A 24,041-nucleotide genomic window follows, 5' to 3' on the forward strand; every position below is an offset into this window, starting at 1 on the left:
AAACTGACAAATCTGGGAACTGAAATTGAGATTTATGTCACGGTAGGTTCATTATTTACTCCTCTGCAGATGCATGTCTCTGGTAATTGCATTGAATTTTTTTTCTTTTTTCAAAAGGGAAGCCATAAGATGCATTGCTCTAAGTTCCCCTGGTTTTCACAGCAGGCAGAAACGGGGTGAAATCCTAATAACTGATGAATAGCTCTCTGCTGTATGTCCCAAGAGAACAAACTGAAAAAACCCAGCACTGTTACACTGCTGTCTGAAGGCCGTTTAAAAGCAGCTTGTTAGTTGAACTGAGCAATAGAAAAGCTTGCAGGTAAACTGTTTTGCTAGCAGGTGTTCCCACTGCACTGGTAAACTCCTGAGTGGTTTAACCCATAACAGAGACATAACAAAATGAGGGGATACAAAAGGACCATTCTTTGGGAAACATCCATTAGATAGGAATTTAACAAATACGTCACTATAAGAATAGTAAAAGTGTTTGTTTGTGGAAGGTACATGAGGATGAGATTCAGAATGTGTTTTGCAAACACACTGTAAGCAAATACAATCCCACAGAGCCTTGCACACATGGTTAATGCTGCTGAGTCCACGTAATGAAGTCAATCAAAAAATACAAAGTTAAAACATTTCTATTCAGTCTCCCAGTCCAAATTTAGAAGAATGACATTCGTATTTGATTCTACCCAGATATACACAACCTCTCTAATTTGCAAGAATCCATCAATGTCTGGTTTGTAAATTTTAATTCCAGATGAGTGAATTAAAGAACTAGAAACGGGTAGAATCAGCGCAGGCTACCCAAGGTCATGTTGTGTTCTGCCCTGTCTGAGAAGACAAGTACATGCTATGAATAATCACTCATTAGACTTTAAATCAAATCTTTCTGTTTTTTCCATGTAGCCCATACCCTATTTTCAATCCTGTCTATAAAAAATACCAGGAGGCGGCTACTACAGACCAGACATGAGATCCCTGTCTGTGAGAGGGAATTACAGTTCCCCTCTGCAATGTCATTTCAGCTTCATTCTTTGAAATACATTATAGGTGACTCTGGATTGATGTTGGATGGAATATCATTATATGATAAAATAAGGCCTCTAAAGATATTATATGTCATTTAGTATGAAATTCTTACTCAATCTTCAAAAGAGCTCCTTTTTTTCCGACTCCAGGCTACAGTGCCAATAGAATTTTTAATGGGCAACTCAATGAAAATCCCAGTCAGCTGGTATAACATGAGAACAGCACAGAGTGAGAAGTGTTAGAAGCTAGAAATACTAGAAACTTAGCTTCTTCCTTTACTAATAGTGGAATATAAAGCCCTGATAAACTCTGTCTTTGCGAGCAATTTTTATCATGTTTTGGATCTTTGGACTGGGGCTGTTTTGACATTGCTCTCTTGGGAATGACCTTCCTGGCTTAGAAGACATAGAATGCCATACAAAAAGTAGGCATAATTTATCACAGAGGACATTCTTTTATTCCAAATTTCCTCTTCCTCACCTGGAATCTATCAATGCTTCCTTTAAGATCCTTGAGTGCATAGGACATCCTCTCCTGTTTTCTTTATATTTATCTTTGACCCTATCACAGGTGATATACTTAATGCCAAAGTTGATATTCCTTGTAAAACGTGTCAAGAGGTTCAGTACATCCAGCCTGAAGGAAATAAATTTTAGGTATAAATGGGAATGTGTAAGTTGTAAAATTTTATGCAGTAATTGAGTATGCTCTGTTTAAAGTCACTTTAAATGTACAACAGCAAGACTTACTACAAGGGGAAATAGAAAGTCATATAATAAAAAGAGGGAAGACAAAAGAAGGGAATACAAACTTAGAACATAAATGTCCTTATCTAAATTTATGTTTCAGATCCCAATTATTTAAAAGGTTTTGGATGTAACATGAAAGAAGAAGGCAATGAATGGGCTTAGTTTTCAGTTTTGATCTAAAGGTTTTCTCCTTGCTGAGGTTATCAGTGAAAAAGAGAAGAGAGTTCAGCCTGATGCTTGCCAGCTCAATGCAAGGAAAATATGAATTTGTTGCACCCTAGTAAACCCATAACAGCTTGCACAATCTGATTCTCATTCCAAGGTCTAAATATTGTTTGTCTATTGATAGCAGAGATAATAAACTAGCAAGATATCTGCTGTTCCTGGGCTCTGGTCAAGTGGACTTCCCTCCACAGTGTTTTCTATTGAGACTGTGACAGCAGGTGAGGTTACAGAAGGAAATCTCCAAGTGGTCTCAAAAGAAAGTGTGTTTGGAAGGATCGAGATTGCCACAAGAAATGATCTCACACTGCAGAGGAAAAGTGGGTCAAGAAGGAACACACACAGGCCATGAAGGCATCGTCATTTTAAAAGATGGCAATTGATTTCCAGTAGAAAGAGAAAATATGGAAATTTTAGGAACTGAAAATCATCACAAGAAGTGACATTTGAAATGGAAGATGAAGGTTAAAACAGCTAAGAGCAAAAAGAGAAACTTCCAAGCAAACTTGAAAGAGAATTAGAAGATTCCTAAAGATATATGGAAATATGCAAATTTCTGGACAATTCCAGGAATTTGTCAGATGACCAGGAAGTGAAGGAAGAGCACACACACAGACACAGACACACAGACATACACAAGGCAGTATTCTTTGAATCTGTATTAAACCTAGAACATGGTGGTGTAAGGATCTCATTCACCCACAGATCAGGTTTGCAAGGTATGATCTTGCAATCTGTTAAGAAGCAAAGAATGTTTTTCACAACCTCCAGCTCCAGGGCTGAGTCACTGCAGCCTGAGCAGCATCTGCTTCTCTGGGCTGTGTCAGAGCCACCTGCTCTGCCTGCAAAGCCAGGGTGGCTCTGGCTGCTGCCACCCTCCTCCCCAGGCTACAGCTGTAGGATCAGAGCGCTGGGCATCCCTAAAACCACTGCTACTGATCAAGGGAAAGTTCAATTTGCTTGGAAAAAAAGTACATAGAGGTATAATAGACCTGTCTTTTCTCAACATTTGTGTGACATTTGTAATGTCAACAAAATGCTGTATATTTCAGTACCAAAAATGCCTCTGGGTCTTTGTCCGAAGAACAACATAATTTTATTGCACTAAAAGGAGTTAAAAGCAGCCAAACTGATGGCAAGTAAACCTGCCCAATTATAGACAGAGCTGTATGGTAATTTCAGAACACTGAACCACTTGGCAGAGCCATGCACTGTGATTCTCTAATCACTCTCCTTTACACTTTAATCAAAGCAAATATAGCCATCTCAGCTTGTTTTATCCAAATATTTAAAGATTTGTCTTCCAGTTATAACCTCCTTATGCAATAATTTAGCACAATTATTTTTTACTTGTATCCCATCATCAGTTATTTCAGTGAAAAAATAACCTGAATAGAGTTCTTTGTCAACATAACATGATCCATAACCCAATTTATTAAACCCTTTTGGGGGACTTACCTGGCTCAGAACACAGTTATTATGTCACCTTATTTTTTTTTCTCTAAGTCTCTATATCTATCTCATTAACAGCACCATTTACAGTTTCTTTACACAAAAACAATCCGTTTCATTAAAATCAGGATTAACAAGCAAGAAGTGGCATTATCATTATATAATAAAGAAAATATTTTCCTGTATAGAGTTTTATTCACTTTACAAAGTCTGAGGGATACCATCAACTCTGTAAAGCAACACAAACTGAACAATTCTCTGAAGGTTATTCAGTAAGGGAGGGCAGGACAAAGCAGAGTTCTGAGGTATCGTAACTCACATTTCTTTGCTTCACTCATTAGGCACCATTTCTTCATTTAATTTGTTATTCTCTCCAATACAGGCTGAAGTAATCATAAATTAGTGGATAAAACAGAACAATGAAAACCTGGTTATTTCTTATCTAGCAATTATGATTTTACTCCATGAACTAGTGTATTAATCAGTTTCCTTTCCCCCAGCTACTTTTTCTTTCATAATTGTGCTTGTGCTGGAAAGTGGTTGGGTTCTTAAATTACTTCAGGGTTTTCCTCCCTTTGGAAGACAGAGTTGGCTATTTATAGAGACTGAGTCTAGGACAGGTTTGAGCATCTACCTCCATGAGGAGGCTGAAGTCATCATAAGATTCGAGTGTCAGGAGGGAGGAAAGGTAAAATTCTGTCTGAAATGTAGGTCCACTTTAACTGGCAGTGTAACTATGAACAACTATGGACTATTTATTTAGCAGCTGTCTGCTGTGAATTTATGATAACTGATGTTCATTTGAGATTAAAAATCAGATTATTTAATTTGATATGCATTGGAGGAATTCCCCAAAGGCGTCAGCTCTATAATATATTGAGTCAAATGTCATGTCTTTCATCAGTAGATATTTGTAACCAGAAATTGACATGTATTTCAGTAGTAAATATAATAGTTATAGAAATAAATAATTCTAACACGCTTTCTCCAATGAATATTTTTCATTGATGTATCTAATTTCATTGATTTAGATTTTTTTATTGAGATAGCCACAGGAGTCCTAGATAGCGCTCTTAAAATCCTTTGAAAGTTGGAATATCAGTTATGACATTCTGATGTTCTGGAAACTAGTTTTTCTAACAAGTACTGTTCTCCAGTAAAGACAAATAAAGAAAGGTAGTGCTGGTTTTTAACCCGTGTTGTAAATATAGCATAAATATCCATTCAAATAATGTCTTACAGCTACAGGGCTTCATGCTGTGAAGACACAGGCCTAAACCACAAAGAAAGAAGCAGGCTGAGGTAAAAAAGGGAAAGGGAGGCTTCAGGTAAAAGGTGACAGGATCTGGACATGTAGTTGGAAATGTAAAAAAAGGAAGCACAAAACTACTCATTCTGAAACAAACAATAAAGTGATCCTTGTCCTCTCAACAGTTCCAAGGGAAGGGGCAGACTGCAGAAAGGAAGGAAGGATCAGCAGACTCATCTAGGGAAAGGGAGAATCATATAGCAGAGACATATTTTAATGCATGGTGCTGGATTTTTACTGCTTGCAAAATTGCCTTTTCAGATAACACACATGAATGGAGTTTATAGTGTTTCATTCTTTAACACAAACCATGCTTTCTGCTTTTATCAGCTCCATCCTGCATTTGTTGTGATATTCAGCTCATTTCCCTCTCAACACATTCATTGCAAAGGCTTTTTGGACAGGAAGAGGAGAGAGGAAAATATTTTAAATGCATGCAACATTAGAGTCTAGTACAGCTCTGAAAATTGCAGACCACCTTTCCAAATAACTTCTCCTTTTGCTGCAGCCTTCTGGAGCAGAGCTGACTGCAGTGCAGTGGTGGGAAGGAGCCTTCCTGTCGTTTGCTGTCTGAGCAAGACAGCACTGGCAATGCTCACCACCCATCACAGTGAGACACAACCTTCCAGCATGATATAAAACAGGATTTAACACAATACTGAAATCAAATCTTTCTTCCCTATAGGGGAAGAAGGTCTAAATTGCGGACAAAATAGGCTCAATACTACCCACCCTTTCAGATCTCCCTTACAGTAGGACATGCAAAGGCAATTTCTTATTCTTAAAGTTCAACAGAAAATATTGATCTGCTCTAGATTTACCTTTGCACACATGGGTTCAAGCATCCTCTTTTTGTAGCAGTCTCAATTAGCATCTTTTTTTGGCTGTTACCTATTTACTGCTCCCTACTGACACAGGAAATTCTCTTTCTTTGGTATAAAGGAAGCCCTAGGAAAATTAAACCTTCAGCTACAATAATCCAGGCACTTTGAAGATGATATGGAATTCCCCAAGAAGCAATGTCTATCTAGAAGTTCAGTGTTTTTCATCATGTACCATACTGAGCATAATGATGATCCCTTCAAAACTTCTCATGCAATCAGTTTTTGTTCTTTTTTCTTCTGATTTGAAGGCTGAGTTCCAATAGAAAACAAATTTTCAAGTGAAAACCATTAAAAAAGCTTGCCAAACATTTCAGTTTGAAAGTGTCAAAACAAAATTTTCTGACCTTAACAGAACATCTTTTCTTCCTGAAATAAAATTGTCGAATTTGTCAGGTTTCTGTAAAACATTTTACTTGGACGCATTGGCATTTATAATCTCTGATAAAATGTTCTGTCAAAATATTCCCAGCTGGCCCTATAATAAGGCAGTAGAGATTTCCACCAATTGAAGACAGGTCTTTTTTGTTCAGATACTGCCATTATGAGAAGAAATATGTACATACATAATGAAAGTGTTCTATGTAGACCCTTGTTTTTATGACTCTTTGCTATAGTTTTCTCCAGCGTTAAAAATGAAAGATCAGGATGGGAATGTTCTTATATTTGTAAGTAATCAATTTATGTTACTTTATAGAAACAATAGGGTAAAAAAACCATACCACTACATTAGCTGAAAAATATTCAGCTGTTCAGGGAGAGCCTTTCTGGAGAAAGTCATTTTTTTTCACTCCTCACAAAAAATGCACATTATTAAACCCCGTGCCATGCTGTAAAATAAAAGCATATAGATATTGCTTTCATGACCACAGCAATCTACAAATCCAGCCATGTTGATGTGAAAATCCTATGAAAACATATTGTTAAAATGAGCAATTTTTTTTTTTAATAAAAACTTCTTTTGGTATATTAAAATCCCACATTTTGGCAGTATTCAAAAGCTATGACATATTACTTACATGTTAATAAATCCTCTAATGACTGTTCCACAAATGCTACCCATGTCATATATTCCCTGGCCCTCTGCTGAAACCATTACACTGGAGTCCCATCTGGTTCTTATGTCAGAGGACCAGCAGACACTGGCATCACTACTCAGTAATCTGTAAAGATTTTATTTTTGCTACATGGATTTTTCAACTGTGTAGTAAAATTGATGAACAGACTACAAAGTCATGCTACTGTAAGAGAGAAAATTGCCAAAAGATGACAGGAGGCAGTGGAGAAATAAAAAAATCCCAGAACTTGCCTAAGGAATTAAACCCTCTCTCAATAAAACTTTTTTATTTTCAAGGAGTCTCTGTGTAATACGAAGTTTTTAATGGCCAATTCAGGCTTCAGCTTGGATTTGGATTCACTGGGAGAGGGAAGGGTAGAAAGGCTGGCATTTCTGAGGTGGTGCAGCATGAAAAGAGCAGCTGCACAGCCCCTACAGCCCCTCATCCTGAGCTCTGCAGCCTCTTGCCCTGGCCAAATCATGGAAGGAAGGGCCAAGACATTTCTGCTGTCCATCCTCATCCTCAGTACCTCATGAGACATTAATGCAAGCCAGCCAGCACTGATTTTATAGCACTGATTTTATGGACTCAACAAATGAATGTAATTAAAAGCATAATTGGGAAGGATGTTTATGCAGATCTTATCAATGAGAAATGAAGTTAGCAAATGCCTATAGTGAAATTCTGCTAAATGAACTTGTTTAAAAACTCATAAAAAGTCTCATTTCCCTAAAAGATTGGAAGGAGTTCTTTAGAGTTCCCAGTTCAATTAATAATATGCTATTTTTAATGTTTTGTTCTGGTAGCAGTCTAATGATATATGCTGTTCCCTATTTTCAGTATATATTGTCCTGCATCACAACCCCTGGATATGATTTGCCCAAAATTCCACTTTCCTGAGTGTTTTCCAGCTGGTGCTTTTAATCCTATTTACCAGGGCAGATGAGGGAGTTGCTGAAGACATGGTCAAAACTTCCTTGGCCTCAGCTAATACCTATCTGGAGATGTCACTGCAACTTGAAGTGCACAGACTGTAACTTCCCTTTTTTTCCTGCTTGGCAGTGATTCACAGCTTCCTCTCATTTGTTCCAGTAAGTTTATTCTCAGTGAAATCCAAAGAGGTTAAAAGAAAACAAGATCTGAAAAGAGCTGAGGGGGCAGGTTATGGCGTGTGGATGTGCTCAGCACTGCTAAGAAAGGGAAGAAAAGCAGTAAAAAGCCAGCACTGAGATCCTGAGACTTTCCTTTAGAGACAGATTTGCAGGAGGCATAGGTTACATACATATTATCTGTTCAGGCCAAGACACAATCCCTATTTCTGTTAGGAAGGTATCCATGCTATAAAAAAGTATATGCATTTGTATTATGATATAAAAAAAATTTTATCAATAGTAGTGCTATGAATTTGAAAGTGTTGAGAAAGAATGAGGTTTCCAGATTTGTAGTAAAATGAAATTAGAAACATTGTCTCTACCGGGAGCAGCCAGCTTGAAGTAGATAGCAACGTGGAAATTCATCCCGCTTGAGGATTTCATCTCCCTAAAGACAGCTAAATACAATCCTAACGACTGATTCTTTTTTTTTTTTCACTTTCACCTCATAATGATTTTTAAAAGCCTGTGCTTTCAATACAGTATTGTTCCAAATCTGAAGGAAGTTTTCAAAATTACTTTTTTTCTTCAAGCAGAATTGTGATAGACATTTAATTTCCTAAACTTAGATGACATGAGAACAAAAGAATATCTTAAAGTTTCTTCAAGTATTTCTGTCATTCTATCACTGAGAGTGTTTGCTGAATATAGCATATAATTTTCAAATTTAATCTCTTGAACTCCTATGTTTTGTAATATTGAGTTTACTCATTGAAAATTAGATACTCTCTGGCGTAAAAAAAAAAAACCTCTACCCAGAACTTTATGTAATCCCAGGCTGGAAATTTTCCTCACTTCTTAATAAAACCTGTTCCTAAAATTAAGTCATTTAAGCATTTGAGGAATGTTTTGGAGATTAAATGTCAGGCCTCCAGAACACGAAGACTAAGACATTGTTTCTGTCTGTATCCTTAGCCTAGAAATCCACACTCAGCTGTGAGGTTGGGGCAATGAATCAGTGCTGGCTGAAGTTAATAAGAGGCTCCTTTTCTAGTTCAGTGAATAGCAGCTTATTCCTTTATTGCCTCTTGCCCTGTATAGTCACCTTCCAATGTCATCTCTTTTTCTCCTTTTACAGCAGCTTTGCTTCAAACATAGAGCAAATCAGCCACTCCAGGTTTTGCTTTCTTTTCTTTTTAAAAGTTAGAGATTTGTTTGGTGGTTTTCTAGCTTGTTAGTGCTTTGGGGGTGGGGGGGTTTGTATGCATGTCTGTGGTTTTTTGTGGATTATTTATTTATTTTTATTTTCCCTCTTAAATAATACTTCCACAGACTAAATTGTCTGTGATTAGTTCAATAACCTTAAGTAGCTGCTCCTCACTGATATCCATAGACTGATGTTGAAAAATTACTAATTCTATGAAGCTGAGTTCCAATGTATTGATACCCTATTTGAGAGCTGCTAACTGAAAGTGCCAGCATGTACTGCTCATGTCTAATGCCATGTACAGGTATTACACTAAAAAATACTTCTCTGAAAAAGAAAAAAAAAAATCCCCATAGAAGTTACTATTAGTTTGGGGTGTGTTTAAGCACGTAAACTTGTTGTTTATACATGATGTGTGCATTTTAAATTTAACTTTATGGCAGTTTTGGCTAAAATACCTGGTAAACCAAATTATGGCTGGCAAAGGTATTGTCTCTTGCCTGCCTCTTTTTTTATCTTGCAATCTGCTGGATTTTTCTTCCCACATACTACAGATTCTCTCAGTATTGTGCTTTCCTTATTATACAGATATCTTAATTCTAAGAACTAGTGCTATTTGTCATGATAGGAAGGAGCATTATAGCATAATGAATACTCTCATTTCCTCTAATTTCTAATAAAAAGTTTAAGCAGTTAAACTGTGCAATCCGCTGCTGTTCATTAATGACACTGCATATTTTAATGGTGTATTTATTATGCAGCCATACAGGCAGAGTGGAAAAGATGTTCTGAGGATATTTTTTTTAGTTTCCAGTTGCAAGTGTTGCAGGCAAAATGTAAAAAGACTTTCTCATGTACATAGGTGCATCTGGAAATTCCCAGATGAACTGCTTTGGAAAATTGAAGGTGCTTCTTTTTTTCTACATTAAAACATCTTCCAGAAATGTGGATAAACAGAGACTCAGGCTCTCTGCTGGCAGCACACAGCTTCACTGGGAGTCAGTTCTCTGTCTCATCCTCTGCATCCAAAGCAGTGCACAGAAACAGCCCCTGTGCTTCCATCTGCAAAATGCTGAAGTGATTGACTTGACAACCATCTTTGATACCCTTGTGATCACCTGCCCTTGAATATTTTGGTAACCATCTTCCCTTATATACTTTAAGAACAGCAGACTGGACCTGCTTGGTCCTTGAGCTGTCAATAGTTATTATGCCAGCTCTCCCAGTTAATGTGGCTCCACTATATTCATCCTTCATATTTTATATAACTTTGGTCAGCACTGCAAAAATGAATGCAGGATTAGCCCTGAAAAACAATTTAATCTTCATGGTGATTTAATTCTAGGCCTTTCTGAGGAAACTTTCCAAAGGTGCCCATGAGAGCTGTTAAATTATTCATTGTGAATAATATTTATTCCAAATACTTTTTCCTGTTTGAAAAACAGGCCTTGTATTTGTTCAGGATTATCTGCCAAGTAGCCTAAGGGATAAAGTCTCTGTCCCTGGTTCAGTGACAAGCAGTCCACTCAGACATTTGCCTGCTCCTCACGGTGACCCATGGCAGGGGATTTCACCCGTGCTGCCAGCAAGAGTGGCCAGACAGAAAGCCAGACTAGGAGCAAGAATTTTGGCAAGATCCATAGGAATTGGTGAAAGCAGGTAATGCACACTCATGTCAGTGTTTTACACCATAATTACTTTTGTTGGAAATGTTTTTTTTCATATTTCAGGCTTTCTAAATTCCAGTAAATAATTATGCCACAAGTAACAACAACTGAACTTGCTGTTTCTGGTCATTCAAACTGTCACAATTCATCTGCACTTTTATTCATGCAGCTGGAGATGACACTATGATAGTGACATTTGCTACAAAGACATTTCCCAGTAAGGAGAGCCTGATCCTTTTCCACTGACTGTGTTGGTTGCAACATTCAGACTGATAACGATTTTCAGTCACTCCCAATCTGGCTAATAAAACTCAGCCCACTAATTTAGATGTGAAAGACTATCATGTGATTATTACAAAATTCCTGAACTCCTGCCCCCTCCTGGGACTATTCAAAAATAGGTGAATTTTTGGTGCCACAAAATGATAAATTGCAGAATATTTCTAGAGTTTAAATATTTCTGAAAGAGCAATTCTTCACTCCCTGCTGTTTACAAGGGAAATATTGTCTACAAATAATACATTACATTAACTGTCCTCTTTATCATAAAGCCATGTTGAATACTTGTAACATTTATAAAAAGACACCAACTGATTGCAAGATGAGCGTTACCCTTGAGCAAATTATGAACACATTTATTTCAGTCTTATGCGTTTGAAACTAATTTTCTGGTAATATCAAAAGTGTTCATAGAATTAATTTCCTGTCAGTTCAGCAGTATTCAAGTGAATATTTTATGATTTTGCATTAGCTGTATTTGTCTAGAGTTGTGACATGATCGAGTCATTCTCTGAGGGAAACACATTAATAATTAAACTCTGTCCAATGTGGAGTGCTAAAGATGACAGCATAATTGTACATTTCAGAGACCGTTTCACAAGGCACAGAATGAGAATTGCCCTGCCACCATTTAAATGTCAATTTAGAATTTCTTTCTAAAATTAAAACGGTGTTGCAGAAAACAAAGACAAAAAAGGAGGGGATAGAAAAACTGAAGCCAAATTTGAATCCTTGTCCTCTTTTTACATTCTCTTTCTTTTAAAATGCGAGTTAAACGTAAATGGCATTCCAAAAAGAAAAGGAGAAGGGAGAAAGTAGATAAATGATCAGCTGTAAGATTTTTTCCTCCCCCTTTCTTTTAGCTATATAATATCATCACTGGTTGTAGTACCAGAGCTGTTTAGATGATAAATGCAATGTGCATAGATTAGCTCCGGAGAAAATACTGCTACCTGACACTGAAAGCTTTGATTGGTTTCAGCCCTTACATTTGACTCTTTTTTGCCCTGATAACTTCAGCAGTATTTTAAGATTTTAATCTACTTTCTAGTCAAATACGCATGGATGGATCACCGTTTTATTTATTATTTATGTTTCTTTTTCAGCTTCTGAAAGTAAGACATTATTGGGCTTTAGCTAAAAAAAATCCCGCGATTTCTGTGGAATATATTTTGCAAGCACTTCAGCTTCTCCAGTGGAAAGTGCCTGTATTATTCTGGAGAGACAGCTGAGCCATATTTACCAATTGTGCGTGCAGACCACTTAATGAGCATGTGTTCTTAGAAAATGCATAAATTAGAGATATATCAGAGGCTCCATAAGACCCTCTTTTTTCCCCCACAGCCTGTGCCTGTCAGCATGCCAAAGATCCCCTTTTGACTGGAGTCCAGGTGATGCCTCCCTCATTCCCTGCATCTTTTACCACTTTCTCCCTACAGTTTCATACAAAGGCCCAAGTGAGAAAATGTAGCTGGATGGACTCAAGCAAATACAAATAAATGCAAGAAGACTCATTTCTGTCCCTGTGTTTTAGATCCCTGTCATGCTGCCTCCATCTTCCTTTTTCTCCTCTTTTTCTTCAGCCTTGCAGAGTTCACCCACTGTTCTTGCATGTTCCCTTCAATCGATCCCCTCCTGATAAATCCCCCCTTTCACATAAAAACATTTAGCAAATTGTATCCACTTCTTGCCGTCTCTGTGCATGTTCATTTGTGCTAAATCTTTCCCCTCACCCATATTTTCCATCTCAACCATTTAGATTATAAGCAGCTTAGGAAAAGCATTTGCTCCTCTGCCTATGTGCCTCATCTACCACAATTGTTGTTCCTTGGCCACAAGCATACGAAACATGATTGATCATAATAATTCATTTCATTTCCCTCAACCCACTTACATCTCTATGGTGTAATTCAAGAACTGTTTAAGGCAAATAGGAGCTTTAAGTGTATACAATCCCTGTGTTTTAAGGGGCATGTTTCAGATTTTTTTGTCTAGAAATGTGAAAAGGAGTATTTGATCTCAATGGTGTGCCAATTTCAACAGCTGGTGGTATTTTCTGAGCCATTTTTATAAATGAAAAGAAAGCAAACAGAAGAGAAACTTCTATGATGCTAAAAGTGATTGATTCACCTTATCACTGTTTGTATATGCTCATAGTGGAGATCTCACCAGAAATACAGTCCTGAAGTACTACTTAAGTTTGTATTTACTAAGGATGAATTTCACAGCAAACTTCAAAGTTTCAATATTATTTTAACATACTTAAGGAACAGTAAAAAAGAGCACTTTAGTATGAAATACACATTAGAAAGCCAGTGATTTTTTGCACCTCAATTTTTACCTGGGCATTTATAAGGACAGAAAATGCTGATGGAAAATTCAGATATGTGAAATGAAAGAGCATATGTTAAAACATGATAATAAAAACTATGTATAGAGCTCTACTGTGTGAAATCATAACTAGGCCAAATTAAAACAAAGTGAAAGAACACATTTCTTCATGTTATATAACTAAGATGTAGTTGCTTTAAGTGATATCCATGACTCTATAAACTAGCAGTTAAATAACTTGTGACAAGTGGTTCATTTTTTACTGGCATTTGTTTATGTTACTCTCCTGTTTCAGTACAGCTGTCCATGCTATGTGAATTCACGCTGCCATTAACCCACTTTTAAATTCTATAAAACTAAGTAAATCAAGGGAGGCTACTTTTGACAGCTACTCTTGGCTCATATAAAAAATATCCATTGTAACTTTGCTATGAACTTGTCAAGAAAGATCCACTTACTCTAGTCAAGTACTTGACCAGAGAATAAAGCACAACTTGTCAGTGTTCACTACATCTTTCATTATTTCTGAACACTCTGTCACCATGTCCCTTTTTCTGTCCACTATCAACCACAGAACTCTCTCTAGTATTCAGTTATTAAAGCTTGAGAACAATTAATTGCTTGTGTTTGTTGGGGTTTTTTCCCAAATATTTAAATTTATATAAGATAAAACCAGATATTCCCAGATATTTATAAGATATAAGATTTATAAATATTTAAGTTTATATGTTAGAATAGATTGAAGTTTAACTGTCATCCTTTGAAAACTGTGTCAATAAGATCACACAAGATAATTAGTGATTCACACTATTAGAAAGCTGATTAATTATTTCATTTTAAATTCTCAGAGTAGCTAATATTAAGGAAGCTGATAGGTTTTACCAGATATAGTTTTTTCTTTAGAATTTAAAAATACTCCTCCAGAATATTCCTTTTGAGGTAATTTGTCTTTTATTTCAATGAAATTATTTAGAAGAGAGTGATGGCATGACTCTGTAGGATGTGACATCTAGCACTAAAAATTCTGCCCTTTTTGAGCAAAGAATACAATTCACACCTGGGACACTCTAGTTCACTAGGTCCCTTCGGTCAATCTGTGCCTCAGTGAGAACACAGAACACTGAAGATGTGTAAACCTAGTTTAATAAATATTTATTGGTCCTAAGTATTCATTAGCAATTAAAATGTTAATGCTAGTGCTTTAACAAAGCCTAATGTTGTGCTTGCACATCCTGGGATTAATGCACTACAAACCCTTTCTCAGCAGAAGAAAGGAAGTTGACCAGACTCTTGGTCTGCTATTAAGTTCAGCAATTTTTTTATTTTAAACACCAAGAGGTCCACAATAAACTCCAAAGAAAACTTTGTGAGACTACAGTGTATTTGTAGCAGCAAATACTTGTATGTTTTCTGTATCTATGAATTTTCAGATTGGAAATAAAACCCGTAGGCAAAAAATGCATTCCTTCAGAAGAAATGAGAATTGGTGCTGTCCTAAATCCAAGTCAGCTCCAAATATAAAACCATTCCCTACATAAAATAAGAAAAAAGCAACACCATGTCAGACAAAGCCAAATTCCAGTGAGCAGAGAGCTTCATTTTAGCACTTTCAGTGTCATGCACAGGGAGTTGAGCCAGTAACAGCAGTGTGAATCCCAGCATGGGTTTCTGTTTTCTAGTCAGGTTCTTCCCTGCTAACTGCTGCTTATTTCATCTGTGCTTTAAGGGCTGTTGCAATCCAGCAGTCTAGGGAGAAATCCTTCACTTAGTTCACATAGAATAACCTATTTCCTTGTTCATTATACCTCAGTAACATGGGTGTTTCTTGATTAGAAGCAAATCTTCGGAGATTTTTCCTTTCTTACTATTCTACCTTTTGAGCTACTGAAACCTCAATTAAGATGTCATTTTTCCCATCTAATGTCAATGTTGTAGGTTTTTCAGCTCTATTGACACTTCCTTTCTTTTGTTTTGACTTCGTGTACTCTGGATTTTAGTATGCTGAGCCTTATTCTTGCATTACAATCTGTGTACATTGTTGGTACAGTTCCACTCATAAAATTTGTCCTTGCATTCATAGCTAGAACATCATTAATGCAGAGGGGGGACACTTCTGCTATTATTAGTAGCATCTGACAGAGGGAAGATCTCTCCATAGCCAAAGGAGACAGAGTAACTTCCCCAGGCAGTGACTGAAGGCACTCAGGATCCTACTTTTTACCACGCACTAAGTAAGTCACTTAAAGTTCAGTGTCAACAAATTAATGTTCCATTACATAAAATTAGAATTTTCTTACACAGAACTGTTATTATAGAAGTACCAGTTTATACTTAGTCTTTTTCCATGGAGAGTTGATGACATTTTGAATAAAAAGGGTAAAAGGAACTATTCTGATTTAAAACAACAGCAACAACACCCACCCCCACTACCCACCCACCCACTCCAACACACATCCCCACCACTGAAATAAAAATCTCAACAACCTTCCTCCCCAAAACAGACTGGTTTTGCTTCCTCTGAGTGCCTGAGGAAGCCTTACAAAAACAACACACTGCCCATCCAAAGCACTGGCTATTTAGAACAAATGTGTCCTGTAGGAATTCATTCTGGATCTCGTGTTTCTGCTAATGATGATGATTATGATGAATAACTGGCTTTTGCTGTTGCTTTTTCTGCTGATTCCTCAGTTCTTGATAGAAGTATTGTTGCTGCAGTTATTGCTGCTGGTCCAACTGCATAATGTGAGCAGAATCCATAGAGACACAAACAAGCTCTTTGCAGCCAAGTGAAGAAACCTGTAATTTCACAAACGGGAAGGAGCAAAATTGTGAGTGATCACCAAACACCACAGGAGGTGTGCCATAGAGAAAATCCCAAACAAGGACTGGAAGTGGTTTTTGGGTCATGATGTTTTAAAGAAACTTGGGGCCTTAGTTTTGGAGGATTGATTTATTTTTTCTTTAAATTAACTGGAGTTGCCATGTGTTAAAAAAATCCCAAAACCTAACAACAAAGCAATTGAGGCAGGATCTGTGCTTTATTGACATCATTAGCTCAGATGTAACAGACACTGGCAGCACAAATGGTCACTGTCAGAGCCAACTGGGGACATGACTGTTGGTATTATCTTCTGGTAAGTGATTCCCAGACATATTTAGATTACAAGTCTATTGTAAATAGTCAGCTTTTTTCCTCACATGCTTTATGAACATGTATGGCTCTGTTTAATGAACAGGGCTACCCTAAAACACCCTGAGATCAAAGTAAATCTAAGAGAAACGAGCATATTCTAAAAAGAATGGCAAACATAAGCAAACATTTTTGATCTACAGACAGTAGCTTAAAACCTTCAAGTGCTACAAAAAGCAACAAATGGTCTTTCTAATCAGCTTTGGAGCCTAAAAAGATATCAGCTGTTTAATCTAGGACATAGAGTATCTCATTTACAGGCAGTCTAATATCATAAAGATCTAATGACTAGCAAGATACTACACGATACTGTCTTCTATTAATTTCTTAATAGTCTTGTCCTGCAGCACAAAAGCTCCTGTCATTAGCACAGCTGATATTTTCATAATCTGGGGAACTTATATGGAATGAATGAACTAATGGCACAGAGTTAGAACATTACCCTATTTCTGTAAGGAGGTGCAACCAGGTATTTGGCCATGCAGGTAAGGCTCCTGGACCCTTCATAGATCTCAGCACAGATCAGTACTTAATAGAAGTAAAGAGATGGAAACATCTCTGGACTAAAGGTTTTCTCCTCAAGAGAGCTAATTTTCTCATGCCTGTCTGCCAGAGGTTTCTCTCCACACTCTTATTTTCCAAACAACAGAAGAAAAGAACTATTGAAGCTTTGGTGAGGAAAAAGAAAAACAACTCTGAAAACTGTGAGAAAAAGACTCATGGGTGGATTTAGACTTATAGGACAGTAGAGAGGAAATATAATTTTGATTTCACAGCAGGACAGAGGGACATTGTTTAGATGTGGAATGAGGGCCAGAAATCAAAAACTGCAAAGTTCAAAAATGCAGTCTAAGGTGAACAAAATGGTCTTATGTCCAAGAGGTCCTGAAGAATATTCCTGAATGATCAGAAAATGACTGGTTTACTTTAATTTTTATCGAGGTTTACATCCACATACACAGTGCCAATGATTTTCTCAGAAACACTATGTAAAGACCAATTGAACTTGAAATGTTAAAAGTTAAAGCAGAAGGCTTATACCATCAGAGATGAGCAAAGAAAACTTTTGGAGACACACTGCCATGCCACAGGGGTGTTTTTGTCAGACCCTTAAGATAGCAAGAAGCTTCAGCCTGTTGCAGCAGTCTGGTATTTAATGTGAAAGCTTAACAGAACTCCTAGAATTAACAGTCAAATTTCCTGATATTTTTTAAGCCTTCAAGGATTCCCAATAGCTTTAGTATTGAAGTATTGCAGCTGGTATAAATCAATTGGTATAAATTTAAGCAAGGAAAGAAAAAACATCTTTAAATAGTACCATGAAGAGGATTTATAAAGGATTGTGTATTTTCAGTGTAGTTTTAGACAAAATGTATCCTTAAATGGCTCCATACTTCCCTTGTTTATATATTATGACACATAGTGGTAGACTGGCTTGAAAAGAAGTTCTCATTACTGAGGAGACTAATTTTTTTAACAACAACTGAAGTCAGTGGCAATATTCCCATCCTCTTCAGTGGCTTCAGCCCAGAGCCAAACTGAGAAATGAATCCTGAGACCAAGCTTACCATTTGCAGCCAGAATATCACATGACTAAAAGCCTTTTTCGTACTGCTTATTTCAGTTCATTTTATTTTATTATGTCTTTGAAACCTCTACATTTGGTGCAGGACAAGCATTTGAGAGATGTTAAAATGACTTGTTTGTGGAGGCAGAATGAAATTTAACAACATCGACGGATCCCAGCGCGTGACAAACAGGCTGCCTGCTCCCCTCCCCTGACCTGGGATGCTCCAGCTCCCTGTAAGGGAACTGTGTGCACTGGAGCCCTCCCCTGGGCTGGCACGTAAATCTTAAAAATATCTTTGAAGCCCATCTGCTGTAGTGCTTCATTTTTAATGCAAATGGAAGGTGCCAACCGTAAGTAGTTTGCATGCGCCAAGTGCCTCCCGTAATGCCAGCCCGCTACATCTCAGAGGAGTCAATTTAAACACACACATACCCCCAGGACTTGTTTGTAAGTTTATGATTCACTGTCTTTAGAGATGAAGTAAAAAATACCTCAAAAAGACCATTTTGACAATTAAGCTGTCAGTGTAAGATTGTTAGCTTCAATATTGTCTCATGAGTTTTATTTATTTTGCTTTCCACACATATTTTCTACAAGGTCTGCATTCAGAAATTAACCTCTTTCCAAAGAAACTGATATTTCTCTTCTCAATTGGAGCATGGGGTTTTTTTCCTAAACCAAGTCAAACCAATAAGGATGTCACCAAAGCAGGCCTAGATATTAATGTTGAATGGATTTGTTTTCTTGAGGGGTTTTATGTCTTGCAGACATGTAAGTATTGGCCCAGAAGATGTCCAATTTCGTATCATACTTACTTGTCCATGCAGGTTAATGTTTGCTATTCATTTCAGTAACAGTTCTTAAAAAATCTGTGACTTTTTTTTCAATAAAGGTTTTAGCCAGGTGCAGAAAGTAAAATAAAAATATCCAGATGCTTGAGAAATTTGTCAACATTAATTCAGAGAGTGTAAAAAAATAGTGTTAAGAAAACAGACTTCAGAAAATACTGTTTCAAAAATTTGTGGTTTATTTTCCTCACATTCTAGAGACTTAGAATGGGAGTTTTTTTAATTGCTTGCCTCAGCAAAGCATTGGAATAATGTGTAGGTGATGTCTCAAATATTTAAATAAAGTTTTAAAGTCCCAGAAGTAAAGTAAATCCAGATATTATTGACACATTAGCAAGGTCACAGAACTTACAATTCAATGGAAATAGAGAGGTACTAAAACACTCTGAAACTTGGATTATTTCTTGAATACTGCCACAGGAGCATTACATATTTACTACACTACCTGGAGTATGATATTCTGTAGCCATTTGTATTCCTCCTATAAATCTGAGAAAAACTCTCTCTACAAATGATTAGAGGATTAACTTTCCTTGTGAGTAGGTTCCCATTATGCATGGTCAAAGTCATATCACAGACACACATGGAAAAGAACATTTCAAGGGTTATAATTACATTCATATGTTGGCTAATTGGGCCCTCAGGGGCCTAGTTCCTAATTAGAAGAAGGTATGCAGGAAAATATCAGTAAAAAAGTATGTATAGAATGAGTATGAGATTAAATGGGTTATGCTGGCTGTATAAAAGCTGTAAAACTTGATAGGAAAGGAATGCAGTAACTTGCCAAGTATCTCTAAACCATAAATGTTTTTTTGATGTCATTATCAGAAGGAGATGGGAGGAGGTTCTGTTGTTTTAGAGGAAGTCTGCAAACATCTCTTGTAGCCTCAAGTGGTATTTTTACATAGCTCTAAGAAAATCAATAATGATTCAGCCAGATGACAAAGGAATGCAAAAATTAAGACAAACTTTTTACAACAACTTTGGGATCAAAATAAGGTGATAGCAACCTAAAGATCAGGAAGAAGAGAGTCCCACATTCATGTCTGTCACTGAGACCTATTAACCAGAAATGAAATGCTCAAAAAACTCTAGATATTCATTAATTAAAATTGCATAAGGTTTAATGACACTGTTTATTAGTTTAGCTAAGGGCAGAATTTTTATCTCCCATAATTGAAAACTATAGTTTATTACCTTGATTAGACACTAAGTAAAATATACAGGCTTTACTTTTTGCTCCATGTCTCTCAGAGGGAAATGCCTATAAGAATAAATTAAAGAACTTTTACAAGGTTGTAATTTATTTTATTTCACATCAAATGGTATCTTTTGGACATATCTATAAAAGTCTCACTGTTTATAGTAGATGTGTATGTAATATTAAAATTTCTCTTACACCCAGTAAGAGAAATGGCAGGAACCCTGAAGCTGAATAAGAACAAGATTTTCTTTATCTCTTAAACCTGTCATTTTAATTTTCCACTCTAGACATTGCTGTATAAGTAGCCTGACTTAAGTTCCTGGTGACTGTTAGACCACATTCTTGCAACATTTTGAATTTAGTACCTAATCAAATTGCTCTCCATATTCTTATCTTGATTTATACAAATGAGTATATTGGTGAGTATACCCAAAGGAATACAGTATTTTACAGCATTCTAAATGCAAATCCTGTTTTCTTATTTATGCTGGGGCTGGTGTAGCCACACCATTAAAAAGAATTTAAAATGAAATGCAGAAAAATTGAAATGACAATCCTAGCCTTCTAACATCTTGAACAACCATTCTAAAGCTCCACAACTGTGGCAGCATGAAGCCGATGTGAATGAGTCAGGCTTTCAGGCTTCACATGCCCAAACTGATCTTTGTGAAGCTGAAATTAATGCCCACCAAAAAAAAAAAAAAAAAAGAAAAAAAAGAAATATGAAAATTCAATTTTTGTTTGGAAGTAGCCAAGTTGTAATAATATAATACTGTAGTTGAAAATATTTAGAAGACTATTGGTTGAGCCTGCCATTTCAGTGAGGGCATGAGGTGGTCAGGAGGGGAGGTGAAAAGCAATTATTGATACTTTAGCAAGAAAACACTTAATTAGTCACATTTTCCCCTGTGGTACAGTAGCAAGCTGTCTTACAAGGACATGAATATTGACAGGGTCTCTGTGGCTCCTCTGCAGCATCCTCTAACCCAGCTGTAAGGCTGATGCTGTCAGCCTGGGATTCTGAACATATTTCTCATTTACTCAGATGTACACCAAGACAGACTATTTTGCCATAAGCCTGATAATGTGAAGAGTTTTGCTGTCTTCAGGCTTCTGACCTAACCTGGCTGAACTGACTGGAAGAACTAAAATCTCAGAGTCACTGTTTTGGGCCATTTTCAGGTTTGGGAAAACAACACAGCATTATCAAGTGCTTCTGATGTCACATTTACATCCTATTCATAATTGGCAGGGACGTTTTATAGTCCTAAGGTTTCAAATAATTATTAAAAGCCAAAAGTGTAAGTCTGTCCCCTGAAAATAAACCAAGGGAAATCAGTGCTGATGCCAACTTCTTTTCTGTGAACATGGAGATATGAAAGTTGCTGTGGTGCATAAAGGAGAATTTAGGAATATTGTTGAGGTTAAGTGTTTCCTCTCAAGAGGAAAAGAAGTGCTCAAGTAGGATTCTTGCTGTATGTTCCAAACACAAAGGTGAGAACTGATAATGTGTTCTCTCCTTGGAAAAAAATTTAAAAAGCAGCAAAAAAAAAACCCAGAGAATGAGAACTTCAAACTGAAGTAGATTAATTATGAAAAGATGTAGGTTACAACTCTGAAACACTTACAAGGTAACTAGGTTTAAGCAGGAAAAGTGGTAAAACTCCTTTTATTGTTAGGGAATGATTAAGGCAGAAAATCTGATGGCAATGTTGTTCAGAGCCTTTTTTCAGTCTGGATACAGTTTCTTGTAGAATGATTGAAAAGAGCACTGTTGACTAAAGTTATCAATACAGGCCAAGAAGAACACATGAAAAGTTATCAAAATAGAATAAAAATTTACATATGCATTATGAAACAATCTCTTAGTTTTTCTCCATAGTACCTTAAGGTTTTGACATATAAAGTTTATGCATGAATAACTGTCCTGCCAGGAACAATTATAAAATTGCTGAAGAAAACTTGAAAAATCACTGGGGTAACATCAAGAAGGGAAAACACTACTAGTCAGTATACATGCTAAGTGATATTGTGATAGAATTGTGATAGAAAAAGTCATCTATGGAGAAGTAAAGAAATCACACTGCAGTAAAAGAGGGATTCTCTGTAAAACAACAATCATGAGACAAATGGCACAAAAAAGTTCCACTCAGACTTGGTTACTCACTGAGACAGGTCAGAACTACCCCTTCAAGACATGGAGTCATGAGGTAGAACTCTCACACTAAGTCACTACTACATAAAAAAAACACACATCTAGAGACAAGCAATTTTTAGCAAGTTATTTTGCAAATCAAGGAGAATTACCACTGGGTGACAGGACATCAGTCATGGGTTTAGTTTGTTTTGTTCTTCAAAGGGCCCTGGGGATTCCCTTACTGAGCACCAGCTACCTAATGGAACAGGTAAATCTGGCAGAAAACAGACACCCAGAGCTGGGAAGTGTTCTGTCCAATTTCCACAGCAAATGAATGAGGTCACTGAGGGAGAACACCAAGGAAGAGTTGAATCTTTTGAGTCAGGTGTTCAAGTCAGAGGAGCTGTGTTTTCCTGTTTTCTACCTGTGGAATAGGTATAAAATTTTTTTGCCTCTCACAGCTTTTTCCTTCTTTTTTTTTCACATTCTAAGATTTTCACATTTTCTTTCCTCATGGCTGTACAGTTTCTGATATTCATGGTGTAAAAAGGGGAAATTATGGATTTTCTGATAAATCCTTGAAATCAGCCAAACGTCTACTTTGTTTGTGTACCAACACTCCATCACTATCTGAGAATAAGATAAGGTACTTGTACATTCAAGCACTTTGCCTTCAATGCAATTTTTTTGCCCTGAAGAATCAATATAGCATTCAATAGGAAATTGTTCTAATAGCACAGCATAGAAAACTTTCACATGGTTATAATAGTCTAATGCTATTCTAATGGATTAAGTTCTTCCTACTTCTCCATAAAGGAAAGCAATGATAGCTAGCAAGTCAGTAAAGAATTAGAGAACTTATTCAGTACTGCTATCTCTGCAGATGGTCATGTTAAAATGATTTTTTTTTGTTTTTTGTTTCACAGAAAAAAATCAGGAGTGAGGAATGTGGGGCTTCTTGGTCAAGATTGTCCAGGGTAACTCTGGTTTGAAGGATGGCTAAGACCACATACACAAAGGGAAGAGTAGACCACTACCAGGAGCAGCCAAAGTGACCACTTTTCACAAGATTCTGCCTTAATTATCCAGATTTTCTTGAACTACTTTATGATAAGTTTGATCACCTTTGCTTAACAAGTACAGTCTAAATTATAACAAGAAATAACCCCGAGATTTTAATGAATTAAAGCAAATTTTTACATTTCCAGCAAAATGTTAAGTTGAAAAGAGAAGCAATATGATAAAATTTCGTGTTAACAATGAAGGGTTTAATTAGGTAAACCAGGTATAACATTTTAACAGTTACAAATGAAAATTGGAAACTCACTACCTGGGATGTTTTGCAACACAGACATCACCTAGCTGTGAATTTCCAGTTGAGTTTACCTGACTCCTTTTGTCATTCACAAACTCCCCAAATACAGAATATCAGAGTCAGCCTGAATTGATCAGATAGGAAGAGATCCATGTCTCTTCAGTGACATCAGTAATGTGCACAGTGCAGTTCTCTGAGTATTGGTATGACAAATGCTCTGCTCTGTTGAAGAAAGGTGCACATTCAACCTCATTTCCAATCGTTTGGAGCGATAAAGCAAGGCAATTAAGAGTTGAGTCTGCTGCTCAGCTAGGTCAGTTATGATTTCCCTATTCACTCCTCCTTCCTGGGATTTTTTGTTCTCTACTTTCTGAAGACCCTGTTTCAGTTCCACTAATTGAAAACAAGGTATGTATATCCCTATTATCGATGCTCCCCAGGGATGGGAGCCTTGTGAAGGTATTACACAATTTGTTCCACAACACAGAGTCTGCCATCC

This window comes from Fringilla coelebs (genome assembly GCF_963513975.1).
Source record: "Fringilla coelebs genome assembly, chromosome: 9".
NCBI lineage: Eukaryota > Metazoa > Chordata > Aves > Passeriformes > Fringillidae > Fringilla > Fringilla coelebs.